At 50.5% G+C, this 18859-nt stretch overlaps 1 long non-coding RNA gene across 4 annotated transcripts in view; it reads right to left on the reverse strand.

The window, feature by feature from the left end:
- Positions 1–18859, reverse strand: part of LOC140471685 (uncharacterized) — a 76644-nt gene extending 57785 nt beyond the window's left edge. For 3 of the 4 annotated variants that reach the window (XR_011957169.1, XR_011957168.1, XR_011957170.1), the window contains exons 1-2: positions 18728–18859; positions 17636–17751 (exon numbers count right to left, since the gene is read on the reverse strand). This is a non-coding gene — a long non-coding RNA (uncharacterized lncRNA). Of the gene's footprint in view, positions 1–10451; positions 11860–17635; positions 17752–18727 lie in introns of all 4 variants that reach the window. The other variant, XR_011957171.1, reaches the window with a different exon arrangement.

Consider the following 18859-nt stretch of genomic DNA (forward strand, 5'->3'; position numbering starts at 1 on the left):
AGTAATCTACCTTTCACCCTGTATTCTGTATTCAAATTTGACCTTCCAGAATGAATCACTTCACACTTTTCCAGATTGGACTCCATCTGCCACTTCCAGCCCAGCTCTGTGTCCTGCCAATGTCCCATTGCATTCTACAACAGCTCTCCACATTCCCCACCACTCCACCAACCTTCACGTTATTGGCAAACTTACTAACCCACTCTCCAACATCCACATCCAAGTCAGTTACAAAATTCACAGAGAGCAGAGTCCCAGAGCTGATTGTTACAGAACCCCACTGGTCACTGAGCTCCAGGCTCAATACTGTCCATCTGCTGCCACCCTCTGTCTTCTCTGGGCCATCCAATCCTGTATCCAGACAGACAGATTTCCCTGTATCCCAATTTTCCTTCTTTTCTGAATGAGCCATCAACATATTCTGCCATATCCTCAAAGAATTCAATAAGGTTTGTGAGGCATGACCTGACCGCTCACAAACCCATACTGACTGTGGCTAATTTAACTATGGTTTTCCAAGTAGTCGTATATCCTGTCTTTAGAGTCCTCGCCAATAATCTGCACACCACAGACATAAAACTAAATCTGTAATTCCCAGAATTCTACCTCCGTAATATGGTCCAAACTCTACAAACGTTCTCTCCTCTCCCATGCTCCCCAGAATGACACTGGAGGGTGGAGGGAGTTACAGAGATAGGGAGGGATATCAGGACACGAGGATTTTGCAGATATTAGGAGGTTTGCAGTGCCAAAAGGAGGCTTCAGTAATTGTGAGGTTTCATGGTGATGAAGGCATTTGAGGAGGGAGGGAGGGAGGGAGGATTGTATGGAAATGAGCGGTTTCATAGTTTAGATGTTTTGTTAGGACTGCAAAAGGTTACGGAATTGGGGAGGTTTAAGCACTTGAGATTGTTACACAAACATGGTTTTGGTTGCAATGCAGGAAGAGGATTCAGGAAGCTGGAGAGTATGGGGTCTGAACGAGGTTACACAAATGGGAAGAGTTGTCAGGAGTGGAGGTGTTTACAGAGACAGCAATGGCCTGATCTGGAGCAGAGGACCCAGATTGGGAGGGGTGTGGGGACTGGAGGTGATTTCACAGGGAGGGAGGACCATAGACCCACAGGAGGTTACAGAAATGTGGAGAGCTGTAGGGCTGACAGGGGTTCATGGAGTTGGGAATGTTGGGAGGGATAGAGAAGTTTACAGGGATAAGAATGTTTGTAGGCCAGGGCTGAATCACAGACAGGGACTGTTTTAGGGAGCTGAGCAGATTACAGAGATAAAGATATTTGTATCGACTGGAAGAACAAACTGAGATATGCAGGGTATCGTGACTAACGATGTTTATAGACATAGGAAGGATTAGGTTCTGGGGGTTATGGAGGCTGTGGAATCTGGATTTCTTTTCAGAGACTGGGATAGCAATTTTGGTCAGAAACAGTTTCACAGATAAGGGAGCATAGCACAAACAGGAGGAAGTTGTAGAGGAGGGTGACGTTTAAACAGATAGTGGTGTAAGAGCTGGACAAGGTTATGGAGATGGGTAGATGGTGGAGACACAGAAGGAGCTTACATTGACATGGGGGTGATAGTGACAGGAGGGTGTTAAATAGATAGTGCATTTTGTAGGGACCGGATTGGGAGAGGCACAGGCATGGAGTGAGTTCGACAGATCAGGATTACTGCAGAGACCTGAGAGGATTACACTGATAGGGATGGTGGTCGGGTCTCCACAGACTGTTGGTGTTTAGGGACTGGAAGAGATTTGGTAGATAGGGAGGGATGTAAGAGCTGCAGGAGCTTATGGAGAGTTGGAGCAACTGCAGAAGTAGGTTTCTCAGACAGGAGTAGGTTATAGATAGTGAGGGTTGTGTGGTCTGAGTAAGTCAAAAAGAGGAGAGTTTTCTCGTCTGGAAGAGGTTACACTGACAGGGACAGTTGAAGAGACTGAAGCAAAAATGCATGGAGAAGGTTACACAGATCGGGAGGAGAGTAGGGGCTGAAGGTGAATACACAGACATGGAGAGTTGTATTGTTAGACGGAGCTGAGAGGGATAGGGTCCGGTGTAGGGATTTACACAGATAGAGAAGGTTGTGTGTTTTGGAGAAGGTTATACTGATACAGACAGTGTTAGGGAGTGTTTAGTGGACTACAGAGGAGCTCAGAGAGAATGTATTGTGGGGAGTGGAGGAGATTACAGACACAGGGATGGCTGTCGGGTTGAAAAGAGCTTCTACTGATCCTCAGTGCTGTAAGGCTGGAGGGAGATTATAACAGCGAGTTGTTGCCAAGACTTAATTTCTTCACTGATATAGAGCAGGTCTCAGCATGTAACTGTCAAAGGGAAGTTGAGACAGTCCAGATTAGTTTTCAGAGACACAAATGTTTATGGGAGTTTCAAGAGGGAACAATGATTGGGAGTGCTGTACCAAATGGTAATAGTTATAGGGAGGGTTCTAAAAGCAGGAAGAGGTGACAGACATATCGATCTTTGTAAGGACTGGAGAAGGTTACATAGGCAAGGAGTGTTTTAGAGTCTGGAGGAGATTACTGTGTTGAGGAGAATACTGGGGATAAGGCAAGGTGTAAGAGACGGGGATGGTTGACAGTGCTGGACGATAACCTGAATAGAATCGCCATCGTGTGCAACCAGGCCATTCGGCCCAACCAGTCCATTCCAAAACTCTGAAGAGCATCCTACCCAGACCCACCCCTCTACCTATACATTAAACCCTGAATTTCTCGTGGTGAACTTATTTAAACCACACATTCCTGAATACCACAATCAATTTATGATGGCCAATTCACTGAAGGTGCAAATTTTGGACACACACACACACACACACAGTGAGGGAATACACGCAGACACACAGTGAGGGAGGGACACATACGCAAATCGAGGGAGGGACACACACACACACACATGAAGCGAGGGAGGGACACACACACACAACGAGGGAGGGACACACACACAGCGAGAGAGGGACACACATACACAGCGAGGGAGGGACGCACATACACAGCGAGGGAGGGACACACATACACAGCGAGGAAGGGACACACATACACAGCGAGGAAGGGACACACATACACAGCAAAGAAGGGACACACATACACAGCAAGGAAGGGACACGCGCACACACACAGCGAGGGAGGGACACGCGCACACACACAGCGAGGGAGGGACACGCGCACACACACAGCGAGGGAGGGACACGCGCACACACAGAGCGAGGGAGGGACACGCGCACACACAGAGCGAGGGAGGGACACGCGCACACACAGAGCGAGGGAGGGACACGCGCACACACAGCAGGAAAGAGACACACACAGACATGCAGCGAAGGGACACACACACACACACTCACAGACAGTGAGGGAAGGACATGCACACACAGCGAGGGAGGGACACGCTGAGACACGCAGTGAGGGAGGGGACATGCACATACACAGCGTGGGAGGGACACGCACACAGCGAGGGAGATACACACACACACTCACACAGCGAGGGAGGGACACGCACAGACACGCAGTGAAGGGAAACACACACAGATACACAGACAGAGAGGGAAGGACATGCACACACAGCGAGGGAGGGACACGCTGAGACACGCAGTAAGGGAGCGACACGCACACACACAGCGAGGGAGGGACACGCTGAAACACGCAGTAAGGGAGCGACACGCACACACACAGCGAGGGAGGGACACGCACACACACAGCAAGGGAGGGACACGCACACACACAGCGAGGGGGAAGGCATGTGCACACAAATTGAGAGGGGGCACACACACACAAAGCGAGGGAGGGACACGCAAACAGACACACAGTGAGGGGAATACAGACAGACACACTGCGAGGGACAGGAACACACACACACACAGCGAGGGAGGGACGCGCACATACACACAGCGGGGGACGGGGACACACACACGTAAAGCGAAGGAGGGACACGCACACATACACACAAACACAGAGCAAGGGACAAACACACACTCTTACAGTGAGGGGAATACACGCAGACACACAGCGAGGGAGGTACACGCACATACACTGCAAGGAGGGACACGCACACACCGCGAAGGAGGGACAAGCTCACACATGTCGAGGGGGAGGGCATGTGGACAGAAATTGAGAGGGGGCACGCACACACACAGCGAGGGAGGGACACGCACACACAGCGAGGGGGGATGCGCACACACAATGAGGGGATATACACAAAGAGCAATGGAGGGACACATACACACACAAAGAGCGAGGGAGTGACACACGCACACAGAGCAAGAGGGACACACACACACAAAGCGAGGGTGGGATACGCACATACACTCCTAGAGGGACACACATTCTCACAGCAAGTGGGGGGCACACACACAGTGAGGGAGGGACATGTGCAAGCACAGAAACACAGACACATGCAGCGAGGGAGGAACTCGCGCACAGAAACACGCACACACAGAGCAAGAGAGGAACACTCGCAAACACACAAGCGAGGGGGGAGGCACACGCACACACACAGCGAGGGAAGGACACGCACGCACACACAGCGAGGGTGAGACACATGCACACACAGCGAGGGAGGTCCACACAAACAGAGCAAGAGAGGGACACTCACAAACACAGCGAGGGGGAGACACATGCACCCACAAGAGGGAAGGCCACACACACGCGTGCACATCTAGAGGGACACACACACACACACACACACACAGAGCAAGAGAGGGACACGCACACACGCAGCCAGGGAGAGGCATGCACACACAGCGAGGGAGGGTCACACACAAACACACACACACAGAGCAAGAGAGGGACACACACACACACACACACAGCGAGGGGGAGACACATGCACACAGCGACGGAGGGCCATGCACAGCAAGAGGGACAAACACACACACACACACACACACACACACAGCAAAGGGGGGGATCTCACACATACACAGCGAGGGAGGGACACGCACACACACACAACAGCAAGGGGGACACGCACACTCACAGCATGGGAGGAGACACACTTACACACACACACACACACACACAGCGAGGGAGGGACACGCAGTGAAGGGGGGGACACACAAACACATATAGTGAGGATATGACACGTACACACACACAGCAAGGAAGGGACACACACACACACGGCGAGGGAGGGATATGCACACACACAGCGAGGGAGGGACACCCACACACAGGGAAGGAGGGACAAGTAGACACACGGCGAGGGGGAGGGCAAGTGCACAGAAATTGAGAGGGTGCACGCACACACAGCGACTGGGGATACGCACAGGCACAGCGAGGGAGGGATACGCGCACACACAGCGAGGGGGGACATGCACTCACACACCGAGGGGAGATGCGCACATACAGTGAGGGGGATATACACAAAGAGCAAGGGTGGGACACACACACAGCAAGAGGGACACACACACACATACACAGAGCAAGGGGAGAAAGTCACACATACACACACACACACATCCAGGGAGGGACATGCACACACAGCGAGGGAGGGACACACACAAACACACACACACAGAGCTAGGGAGGGAAGGACATGCACAAACAGTGTGGGAGGGACAGGCACACACAGCGAGGGACAGACATACACATACACAGCGAGGGACACACACACACACACACACACGGAAGGAGGAACAAGCACACACATGACGAGGGGGAGGAAATGTGCACAGAAAGTGAGAGGGGGCACGCACACACAGTGAGAGGGGACACACACTGACACGGCGAGGGAGGGACACAGGCACACACAGCAAGGGGGGACATGCACTCACACAGTGAGGGGGATGTACACAAAGAGCAAGGGAGGGACACACATACACACAAACACACACAAACACACACAGAGCAAGGGGGAAAAGTCACACATACACAGCGAGGGAGGGACACGCACATACACAGCAATGGACACACACACACACACACACACAGAGCGAGGGAGGGACACACACACACTCACACACACAGCGAGCGAGGGACACACAAACAGCGAGGGAGTGAAACGTACACATACAGTGAGAGAGTGACACACACACACAAACACACACACAGTGAGGCAGGGAAGGACATGCACACACACAGAGCAAGTGAGGGACACACACTCACAGCAAGAGAGGGACACGCACACACACAGCGAGGGGGGAGACACATGCTCACTCAACAAGGGAGGGCCAAGCACACACTCGCACAGCAAGAGGGACACACACACACACACACACACACACACACACACACAGAGCAAGCGTGGAAAGTCATACATACACAGCGAGGGAGGGACACGCACATACACAGAGCGAGAGAGGGACACACACACACACACGCACAGAGTGAGGGAGGACGTACACACACAGTGAGGGAGGGACACTCAGCGAAGGGACACACACACAGGCACAGTGAGGGAAAGACATGCATGCGCACATACACAGAGAGAGAGTGAGGGACACACACAGAGCGAGGGACGGGGACACACACACACGCAATGTGAAGGAGTGACATGCAAACACACACAGTGAGAGGGGGATACACGCAGACACACAGTGAGGCAGGGACACACAAACACAGACACACACAGAGCAAGAGAGGGACACTCGCAAACACAGCGAGTGGGAGACACATGCATACACACGCACAGCAAGAGGTACACATACACACACACACACAGAGCAAGAGAGGGACACGCACGCACACACACAACCAGGGAGGGATATGCACACACAGCAAGGGAGGGTCACACACAAACACACACACACACACAGAGGGAGGGACACGCACATACACACATATATACACACAGCGAGGGAGAGACACGCGCACACACAGCGAGTGAGGGACACGCAGTGAAGGGGTGACACAAGAACACATACTGTGAGCATGTAACACGTACACACACACACACAGCGAGGAAGAGATACACACACACACAGCGAGAGAGGGACGTGCTGAGACATGCAGCGAGGGAGGGACACACACACAGGGAAGGAGGGACAAGCACACACACGGCGAGGGGGGAGGAAATGTGCACAGAAAGTGAGGGGACACGCACACACAGTGAGTGGGACAGGCACTGACACGGCGAGGGAGGGACACAATCACACAGAGCAAGGGGGGACATGCACTCACACAGCGAGGGGAATATACACAAAGAGCAAGGGAGGGACACACACACACACACACACACACACACACACAAACTCACACAGCGTGCGAGTGACGCACAGGCACAGTGAGGAATTGACACGCATGCATACACACACACACACACACACACACACCGAGGGAGGGACACTCACATACACTGCAAAAGGGACACACATACTCACAGCAAGAGGGGGACACACACAGTGAGAGTGGGACACACACACACAGACGGAGGGAAGGACATGCACACACACAGCGAGGGAGGGATATACACCAACACACAGAGCGAGAGACGGACACGCACATAAACAGCAAGGGAGGGACACGCGCACACACAGGGAAGGAGGGACAAGCAGACATACGGTGAGGGGGATGGCATGTGCACAGAAATTGAGAGGGGGCACATACACACAGCGAGACGGGACACACGCACACACAGCAAGGGGGGACAGGCACTCACACAGCGAGGGGCGATGCGGACACACAATGGTGGGGATATGCACAAAGAACAAGGGAGGGATACACACTCAAAGCGAGGAAGTGACACACGCACACACAGCAAGAGGCACACTCACACACGCACAAAGCAAGGGAGGGACACGCGCATAGACACACAGCAAGGAAGGGGCACACACACACACACACACACGCAGCGAGGGAAGGACACTCACATACACTGTAAACGGGTCACACATACTCACAGCAAGAGGGGACACGTACACACAGCGAGGGATGGACACGCTCATGCCCAAGCACACAAACACAGACACACAGCGAGAGAGGGGCACGCACACACACAGCCAGTGAGGGACATGGACACACACACACACACACACACACACACACAGAGCAAGAGAGGGTCACGCACACACACAGTGAGGAGGAGACTCATGCACACACAGCGAGGGAGGGCCACACACACACATGCAGAGCAAGAGGGAGACACACACAGAGCAAGGGAGTAACTCACACATACACAGCGAGGGAGGGACACACACACACACACACACACACACACAGTGAGGAGGGACACACACACACACACACACACACACAGTGAGGAGGGACACACACACACACACACACACACACACACACACACACACACACACACACACACACACACACAGTGAGGAGGGACAGACACACACACACACACACACACACAGAGTGAGGAGGGACACACACACACGCACACACACACACATACACACACACAGAGTGAGGAGGGACACACACACACACACACGCACACACACACACACACACAGTGAGGAGGGACACACACACACACACACACACAGTGAGGAGGGACACGCACACACAGCAAGGGGGACGTACACACAAGTTGAGGGAGAACACACACACACGCACAGCGAGGAAGGGACACACACACACACACACAGCGAGGGAGGGACACGCAGTGAAGGGACACACACAGACACAGCGAGGGAAGGACATGCCCACGCACATACACAGAGAGCGAGGGACACACACACACAGTGAGGGAGGGACACACACAGAGTGAGGGAGGGACACGCTGATACACGCAGCGAGGGAGGGAGCATGGACACACACAGCGTGGGAGACACACACACACACACACACACAGCGAGGGAGCGACACGCACACACACAGCGAGGGAGGGACACACAGCGAAGGAGGGACAAGCACACACACCACGAGGGGGAGGGCATGTGCACACAAATTGAGAGGGGGCACACACACGCAAAGCAAAGGAGGGACACGCACAAATACACACACACACACACACAAACACACACACACACAGAGCGAGGGGTATACATGCAGACACACGGCGAGGGAGGGACACGCACACACAGAGCGAGGGAGGGACACGCACACACAGACAGTGAGGGAGCGACACATGCATGAGAAAGCACACAAACACAGACAGACACAGCGAGAGAGTGACACACACACACAGACACACACACACAGCAAGAGAGGGACACACGCCCAGACAGCGAGGGGGGAGACACATGCTCACACAACGAGGGAGGGCCAAGCACACACTCGCACAGCAAGAGGGACACACACACACATACACACAGTGAGGAGGGACACACACACACACACACACACGCGCACACACACACGCGCACACACACACACACACACACACAGAGCAAGGGAGGGACACGCACACACACAGCGAGGGAGGAACACACACGCGCAGAGTGAGGGAGGGACACGCAGCGAAGAGACACACACACAGACACAGCGAGGGAAGGACATGCACAGTCAGTGAGGAAAGGACATGCATGCGCACATACACAGAGAGTGAGGGACACACACACAGTGAGGGAGTGACACACACACACAGAGCAAGGGAGGGACACGCTGAGACACGCAGCGAGGGAGGGAGCATGGACACACACAGCGTGGTAGGGACACACACACACAGCGAGGAAGCGACACGCACACACATAGCGAGAGAGGGACACACAGTGAAGGAGGGACAAGCACACACACCGCAAGGGGTAGGGCATGTGCACACAAATTGAGAGGGTGCACACACATGCAAAGCGATGGAGGGACACACACATACACACAGTGAGGGGGATACATGCAGACACACGGCGAGGGAGGGACACACACAGTGAGGGACAGGGACACACACACGCAAAGTGAAGGAGGGACACGCAGACACACACACACAGCGATGAGGGACACACACACACACACACAGCGAGGGAGGGACACAGACACACACAGCGAGGGAGGGACACACACACAGCGAGGGAGGGACACACACACAAAGCAAGTGCGACGCGCACACAGTGAGAGAGGGACACACACACACACAGCGAGGGACGGACACACAGACACACAGTGAGTGAGTGATATGCATACACACACATACAGAGCGAGGAGAGGACACCCTCACACACTGCAAGAGGGGCACACGCACACACACACAGCGAGGGTTGGACACGCACACACACAAGAAGGTTGAGACACGCAGACACAGCGAGGGTGGGACATTGCTCAGAAAGCGAGAGGGGACACACACACACACAAAGTGAGGGATGGTGACACACAGACATACGCACACACAAACAAAAACACAGAGCGAGGGAGGGACATGCACACACACAGTGAGGGAGGGATATGCTCACACACATAGTGAAGGAGGGACATGCTCACACACAGCAAGGGAGGTACAAACACACAAGTGAGGAGAGTTACACACACACAGCGAGGGAAGGGGATACGCACGCATACACACACAAACACAGAACAATGGAGGGACACGTGCACACACAGTGATGTGTATCCTCGGACATGTCATTATCCAGCTCTCACTCCAGTCTGCGCCCTCACAGTGTCAGCGTCTCTGTGACTCCCAGGTACAACTAGGCCTCGATCCTCAGGGCTGATTTATATTCTCCCAGGTGTGAGTCAGCCTCAAGCTCCTGCTCCAAGTTGCTCCCTCACACGGTCACTCCCTCTGTGACTCAGTGCTGATTTCGAGCCTCCTGCTCTGCTTTATATCCAACGCCAAGTCCCAGTCGGCCTTGACCCTCGCTGCTGATTTATATTCTCCCACTTTGTGCTGCTCTCTCTCAGCTTCTCTCCCCTTGTGATTCCCAGGTAATGGTAGGCCTCAAGCCTCAGCTGAGATTTATAACATCCCATTCCACACTGCTCTCTTACAGGATCGCCGTTGTGCCTGGAAGACAGTGGGAAAGGGGAGGATTAGACAGAGCAGAGGGTGTTACAGTGATTGAGGGAGCTGTAGGGGATGAAACAGGTTATCTGGGGAGCTAGGCAGACCTGCAGTATCTAAAGAACTTTACTGGAAGATACAGCGAAAGTTGCAGACACTGAACAAGGCAAAGGAAATAGAGAGATGGTGGCTTGTTCATGACTGAGCTTAGTAGAGTCTAAAGGGCTTCAAAGTTTGGGAGAAGATTTGTAGCTTGGGTGCTCCTTGTTGTGGTTCTGTTCGCCGAGTTGGGAATTTGTGTTGCAGACGTTTCGTCCCCTGTCTAGGTGACATCCTCAGTGCTTGGGAGCCTCCTGTGAAGCGCTTCTGTGATCTTTCCTCCGGGATTTATAGTGATTTGTATCTGCCGCTTGCGGTTGTCATATCCAGCTGTCCGCTGCAGTGGCCAGTATATTGGGTCCAGGTCGATGTGCTTATAGATTGAATCTGTGGATGAGTGCCATGCCTCGAGGAATTCCCTGGATGTTCTCTGTTTGGCTTGTCCTATAATAGTGGTGTTGTCCCAGTCGAACTCACGTTGCTTGTCATCTGCATGTGTGGCTACTAAGGATAGCTGGTCGTGTCGTTTCGTGGCCAGTTTGGTGTTCATGGGTGCGGATCGTTAGCTGTCTTCCTGTTTGTCCTATGCAGTGTTTTGTGCTGTCCTTGCATGGGATTTTGTACACGACATTGGTTTTGCTCATGCTGGGTGTCAGGTCCATCGTCCTGGTGAGTTGTTGTCTGAGAATGGCTGTTGGTTTGTGTGCTGTTATGAGTCCTAGTGGTCGCAGTAGTCTGGCTGTCAGTTCGGAAATGTTCCTGATGCATGGTAGTGTGGCTAGTCCTTTGGGTCGTGGCATGTCTTCATTCCGTTGTCTTTCCCTGAGGCATCTGTGGATGACATTGCGTGGAGTTTGACCCCACACCGCAGCTCACCAATAGGATAAACAACACACTGAGAAACCTACAATAAAAAACGGACAGATAACCAGGTTTGACCGACAGGGAATGAAAACTGAAACCAACAACACCCCCAGATTCTATGGACTACCCAAATTGCACAAACCAGCCATCCCACTCAGACCCATAGTATCACTACCAGGGACACCATCACACAAACTGGCTAAAGAACTACAGCAGAAACTGAAACACCTGATCAGCGGATCCAGACACTCTATACAATCGACACAGGAATTCTTGGACATCATCAGAAATATACACATAGACAAGGAAGAAACTATGGTCTCATTCGATGTAACGGCACTGTTCACCTCTACCGACAAAACCCTAGCCAGAGAAACAATAGCCAACCTGCTGGACATACAGAACAGACAACAGGACGTTGAACCTATCAACAAAGACGGCATACTCAAACTACTGGACCTGTGCCTCACAACACACTTCACATTCAACAACCAAATATATGAACAAATCAACGGCACACCCATGGACTCACCCATCTCTGGACTCATAGCAGAAGTGCTAATGCAAAGATTAGAACAAACAGTCTTACTGCAAATTCAACCCAAACTCTGGGTCAGATATGTGGAGGACACCTTTGTAATCATTAAAAACACAGAAATAGAGAACACACACCGGATCATCAACGCCACACTCACCGCAATCCGATTCACAAGAGAGAAAGAAAAGGGCAACCAACTCCCATTCCTTGACGTGACGGTACAGAGAACACCGAATGGAGAATTCACCACAAAGGTATACAGGAAAGCAACACACACAGACCAAGTCCTGATCTATGAAAGCAACCACCTCAACACACACAAAAGAAGTTGCATCAAGACACTGTTCAAAAGGGCCACAACACACTGCAGTACACAGAACTGCAAAAAGAGGAAGAATGTATCCACCAAAAACGGATTCCCCCCGCAATTTCATGAGGGATTGTCTGTATGGATTTGCTAGACGACTGTCCTCTGATATTGATGAGGGCCGTGCAGATGATGTGGTTTATATGGAGTTCATTAAGGTCTTTGACAAGGTCCCACACGGAACGCTGGTCCAAAAGGGAAGATCCCATGGGATCCAAGGTCAGTTGGTAAATTGGCTCCACACGTGGTGGAGGGTTGGTTTTGTGACTGAAAGCTTTTGCCCAGCGGATGTACCACAGGGATCTGTGCAGGAGCCATTGCTGTTCATTATGGACATTAATCACTCAGATGTGAAAGCAGACGGTAACATTAGTAGGTTTGCCGATAACATGAAAGGTGAGGGTGTTGTCCACAGTGAGGGGGATGGACTCAGGCTGCAGTCTGATATCGATCAGATGATAAACTGAGCAGAGTAATGGCAGACAGAGTTTACTTCTGGTCACTGTGAGGTAATGCACTGTGGGAAGTCTAATAAATGAATGATATACATCATGAATGGTCGGTCCTCCTGGAGAACTGAGGGACACAGGGACCTTGGTGGGCAAGTCCCTGGATGTCTGAAGGTGTCAGCACAGGTAGACAGGGTGGGGAATACACCTGAACTGGGAGCAGGAGGGGGACCCACATCCTGGTGGGGAACGTTGCTGGAGCTGCTCGAGAGGATTTAAACTTGTCTGGCAGGGCTGTGTGACCCCAAAGAGTCATAAGGCCAGAAAGAAAGTTGAGGCTGGTACAAAGGTTCAACAGAGGAATATAAGTGGACAAGGCAGGCAAGAACATAGCAGACAATTATGGAAAAGTGGTGGATTAAACTGCAGTTATTTCAATACAAAGGGCCAGACAGATAAGGCAGATGAACCCAGAGCATGGATGGGAACATGGGATTGGGATCCCATAGATATTACAGAAACACAGCTGAGGGAGCAACAGGAGCAGCAGCTCAATGTTCCGGAGACAGATGCTACAGGAAGGAGAGAACAGGAGGCAAAACAGGAGGAGAGCTGGTGGGTTTGATTGGGGGAAACATCCCAGCAGTACCTCAAGGGAGGATTCATGTAGGATCGCCCAGTTAAACGATATTAGTAGAACTGAGAAATAAAAATTGGTCATTAGTTTTCTACGGTCAGACTACAGCGATAGGCAATGGGAGATGGAGGAGCAAATATGTCAGGAGATTTCAGACATCTCTTAGAATAATAGGGTTGTAATGATAGGGGATCTTAACCGTTCCAAACCTGGACTGGGATTGTTTCTAAGTTAAACATTTGGATGGAAGGTATTTGTTAAGTGTGTTCCGAAAACTCCCAGTCATTATGTAAGTGGCCCAACTGGAGAATGGGGCTATACCTGACCTCCCCTTGGGAAACAAGGGAGGGAACGGGACTGAGGTGTTAGTGGGGGAGCACTTTGGAAAGTTACCACAATTGTATTAGTTTGAAAACAGCGATGGAAAAGGACAGGCCCGATCCACAAGTTAAAGTTATTCAATGGAGCAAGATAGTATTAGACAGGAATTTTTAAAGTAGATCAGGGGAGAGTATTTGCAGATAAAGGGAAATCTGGCAAGTAGGAATATTTTAAAATCGAGATAAAAGGAGCGTTCAGCGCCAGTGTGTTCCTGTTAGTGTGCAGCTGAATGCTGACTGAATTAGGAAACACTGGCTGAGTTGAGGCTGTGGTCAAGAAAAAGGGGGTCACATGTCAGATATAACTGGCTGGCTCAAGGGAATCCCTTCAGGAGCATCGGGGCTGTAGAAATACACTTAGGATAGAAATCAGGAATGTAAAAAGGGGACACGAGATAGCGTTGGCAGAGAAAGTTAAGGAGAATCCAAAGAGACTCTACAAGTGTATTAAGAGCAAAAGAAGAGCTCGGGACAAACCCGGTCTCCTTAATAATCAATGAAGGCAACAATGTGTGAAACTGCAAGATCCAAAACAAATATTTCACTTTGGAACTTACTGTGGATAAAGACTGGGGCGCTCAAGGAACTAAACAGTGTTTGGCCTGACCACTATTGGAATAATGTGTGCAATTCTGGTCTCAATGTCATCGGAAGGATGTCGTGGAACATGAAATGGTTCAGAAGAAATGACCAAAGATGGTGCCAGTGTTGGAGGGTTTGTGCTTCAGGGAAAAGCCTGAATAGACTGGGGCTGTTTTCACTTGAACATGGGAGGCTGAGGAGTTAACCGATAAAGGGTGTTTAAAATCATGGTGGTCATCGACAGGGTCAATAGACAAGGTCATTTCCCCAGGCGAGGGAAACTTTTCAAAGGGGTCTAAAGGACAACTGGCTCCCGCAGAGTGGATGGAATAAGCTGCCAGAGCAAATAGTGGAGGCTGATAGAAATACATTTCAAAGGCATGTGGATGGGTGTATGAATAGGAAGAGTTTAGAGGGATATTGGCAAAATTCTGGCAAATGTGACGAGAAACGTCATGCAGGAGTTGGTCCGAAGGGCCTGTTTCTGTGCTGTACATCTCTATGACTCAACGTCTTGAAATGAGTCCACATTATAGAAAAGGAGGTGCTGGAGGTTTTAAAACACAAAGGTAGAGAAATCCCCAGGACCTGATCAAATGGATCTCAGGACATTGTGGGAAGCTGGTGAAGAAATTGAAGGGCCCCGAACAGAGACATTTGTACCATAGAGAGCTAGGTGTGATAGGCTGTTAGACTGGAGGGTGGCATTGTGGACAGTGAAGAAGGTTTTCTGGGATTACAAAGGGATCCTGATGAAAGGTGTGAATGAATGGCTGAAAAACTGTCGATGGAGTTCAATCTGAATAAATGCGAGGTAATGCATTTTGTACAACAAACCCGGGTAGGGCTTATAAAATTAATAGCAAGACCTTCGGTAGTGTTGTAGAACAGAGGGACCTCAGGGTTCAGCTACATAATTCTTTGAAGTTTGTAACATGGAGAGACAGGATAGTTTAAAAAAAGGTGCTTGTCTCACTTGCTTTCATTGCTCAGTCCTTTGGATATAGGAGTTGGGAAGGCGCATTGAGATTATACAGGCCATTGGTGAGTCCTCTTCTGGAATACTGTGTCCAGTTCTGGTCTCCCAGTTATAGGAAGGATATTATTAAGCTGGAAAGGGTTGGGAGGAGATTTACTGGGATGTGGCTGGGTACGAAAGGCTTCAGTATAAAGAAAGGCTGAATAGGTTGGTATTTTTCACTGAAACCTGAATGTTGACAGATGACCTCATAGAAGTTTATAAAATCATGAGGGGGATCGATAGAGTTAATGGGAGTTGTCTTTTCCCATGGACAGGGGAGTTTCAAGACAAGGCACTACATTTTTAAGTTTAGAGAAGAGACATTTTAAAAAAAAGACTTGAGAGGCACATTGTTACACAGAGGGTGGGTTGTGTGTGAAATGAACTTCCCAAGAACATGGGGACAATTACAATGTTTAACAGACATTTAGATTAGTACAGGAATAGGAACAGTTTGAAGGGATATGATCCAGAAACAGGCAGGTGGGATGAGATCTGTTTTAGAGTATGGTTAGCGTTAACTGAACAGTGCGGAGTGCGGTATGCCTCCAACTATGATTATAATGTTGTGTCATTAATTAAGAAAGGCTGCAAGAGAAAGCCAGGGAACTACAGACTGATGAGCGAGACATCAGGGTGGGTCAGTTGTTGGAGGTCATTCTAAGAGGTAGGCCTTACATGCATTTGGAAAGATAAGGCCTGATTACAGACAGCCAGCATGGCTTTGTGCATGGGAAAACGTGTCCCACAAACTTGACTGGAGTTTGCTCAAGATGTTACCAAAATGATAGACGAAGGGGCCAAGGAATGAAAGATGGAGTTTAATTCAGTTGTTGGATTTAGTTCAGACAAACCAAGGAGGACTAACACGGGTAATGGTTGGGCCCTGAACAGTGTTGTAGAAAAGAGAGAGACCAAGGGGTGCAGTTACATTGTTCCTTTGACTGGCATCACAGGGTGACAGGTTGTTGAAAGCGGCAATTGGCACACTTGTGAGAGCATTGGTGAGAGCATTGAGTACATGAGTTGGAGATATTGGTAACACTGTCGTCAATATTTTTCCTGGGCAGAGGAGGCCACGGGGTGACCTTATACAAGTTTATGAAACCATGTATGGTCTAAGTAAGGTGAATTGCCAAGGGTAGGTGTGTCCAAAGCTAGAGGCATAAACGTGACGTGAGACAGCAAGGATTTAAAGAGGGAGCTGAGGGGCAACATTATCCACAGAGGATGGTGCATAGACGGAATGGACTGCCAGAGGAAATGGTAAAAACAAGTACAATTACAACATGGAAAAGACACTCGGGCAGGTACATGGAGAGGAGAAGGTTTGAAGGGATATGAGCCAAACACAGGCAAACCCGACTCATTCCATTTAGGAAATCTCAGCCAAAGAGTCATGCAGCACAGAAACAGACCCGATGTCTCCAGTTATTGGAGGAGGAGACTATCGAGACAAGGCATGTTGTAGAGACTGAAGCAAGTTACAGCGATACGGATGGTCATCTGGACTGGAGGTTTCAAATATGTGAAATAATTGGAGAGAGGGGAGGAGATGACAGAGATAGGAACTGTTATAGGAGTTAGAATGATTGAAGACACTGGTCCTCAATACAAGCCATAGATACAATGTTGGAGAGGGAATAGGGAACAGAAAGATCCCAGGCTGCATTACCACCCTCTCGTGGGAGGCCTGCTTTCCCCTCAGTTGTTCTGATGCTCCCTAAGAAAGCACAAGCCTGGACTGATAACTGGGAACTCCCGATGCTGTCTCATTGCAACAAAACTTGCAGCAGGCGTGGTGATTATTACTTTCTGCTCTGTGCACTGGAATGATCTTACCTGGCAGCAGGATTTATTGAAGACTCCCGACCTCCCTGACTTTGTCTTTCTGGCTGACCAACCATCATCCCAACCAGCAGTTGGCAAGTCTATTGAGTCTGGAACTTCATGAGTACCTGTAGAGGACACAGAAATGGGCAGAATGGGCAATTAGATGAATGCTTTGAGGGTTACACATATAGAATGGCACTGAGCCCACAGAGATCTGGAAAATCCTGACCTGTGTTGCCTCATCTCTCTGGAGTGGAGAATTCTGTTGGCTCATGATCTGGAGTAGCTTCAAAAGTGAGAGACGCTGACAGAGGCAGCAATTAGACCCACACAGTGAGGGATACCACATGGAGAGGTACCGAGTCACATCATCAGAGTGCCGGGTCAAACACTTGTGCTGGAAGAAAGAGTTTTGATTCATGTTGCACTGGGATATACAAACTGTGAGCAGGCGAAGTGATGGCCTAGAGGCATTATTGTGTGACAATTTATCCAGAAACTCAGCAAGTGTTCTCTGGACACAGGTTCAAATCCCACCATTGCAAATGGTTGAATGTGAAGTAAATGCTTCAAAAACAATGTAATTAAAACCTGTAAGTGAGTATTAAACAATTGCTGATGTTAAGAAAAGTCCATCGGGTGCACTCCTGTCTTTAGTGAAGTAATCTCAGGTGGGACTGGGATATCACAGGTATTACAGAAACAACAGCTGAGGGAGGGACAGGACAGTCAGCTTAATGCTCCAGGGGACAGATGCTGCAGGAAGGACAGAAGGGGAGCTGAGAGAGGAGGAGAGCTGCTGGTTCTGATGGGGTGAAACATCCCAGCAGGACTGAGAGAGGATATTCCTGCAGGATCGCCCAGTGAAGCTGTGTTCGTGGAATTAATCAATAACAATGGGGCTTCCCTTTCCTCTGATTGTTCTACAGACCCCGAGAGCCCCGCCCTCCTGCACCTTGACCTTCTCAAGATGGCGGCCCTGAGGCCCGCGCTCCCTCTTCCCTCAAACAAATGGCGGCCGTGACCCTGGGCCGCTTCGCTGATCAGAGACCGCCACCTCCTTACCCGGGCCTGGAGGGCCTTTTTAGAGTTATTTTTAACCTGTATCCAGGAATTGTGAATTCTCTTCGCTCCTTTTTCCCAGCGAGGCTCCCTCACACCGGCTCTAAGCGCGACTCTCTGAATCCGATCGCAGCCGCTGCCGGAGAAAGCAGCTCCATGTCTCTCTCTCTC

The sequence above is a fragment of the Chiloscyllium punctatum genome, unplaced genomic scaffold (genome assembly GCF_047496795.1).
Source record: "Chiloscyllium punctatum isolate Juve2018m unplaced genomic scaffold, sChiPun1.3 scaffold_154, whole genome shotgun sequence".
NCBI lineage: Eukaryota > Metazoa > Chordata > Chondrichthyes > Orectolobiformes > Hemiscylliidae > Chiloscyllium > Chiloscyllium punctatum.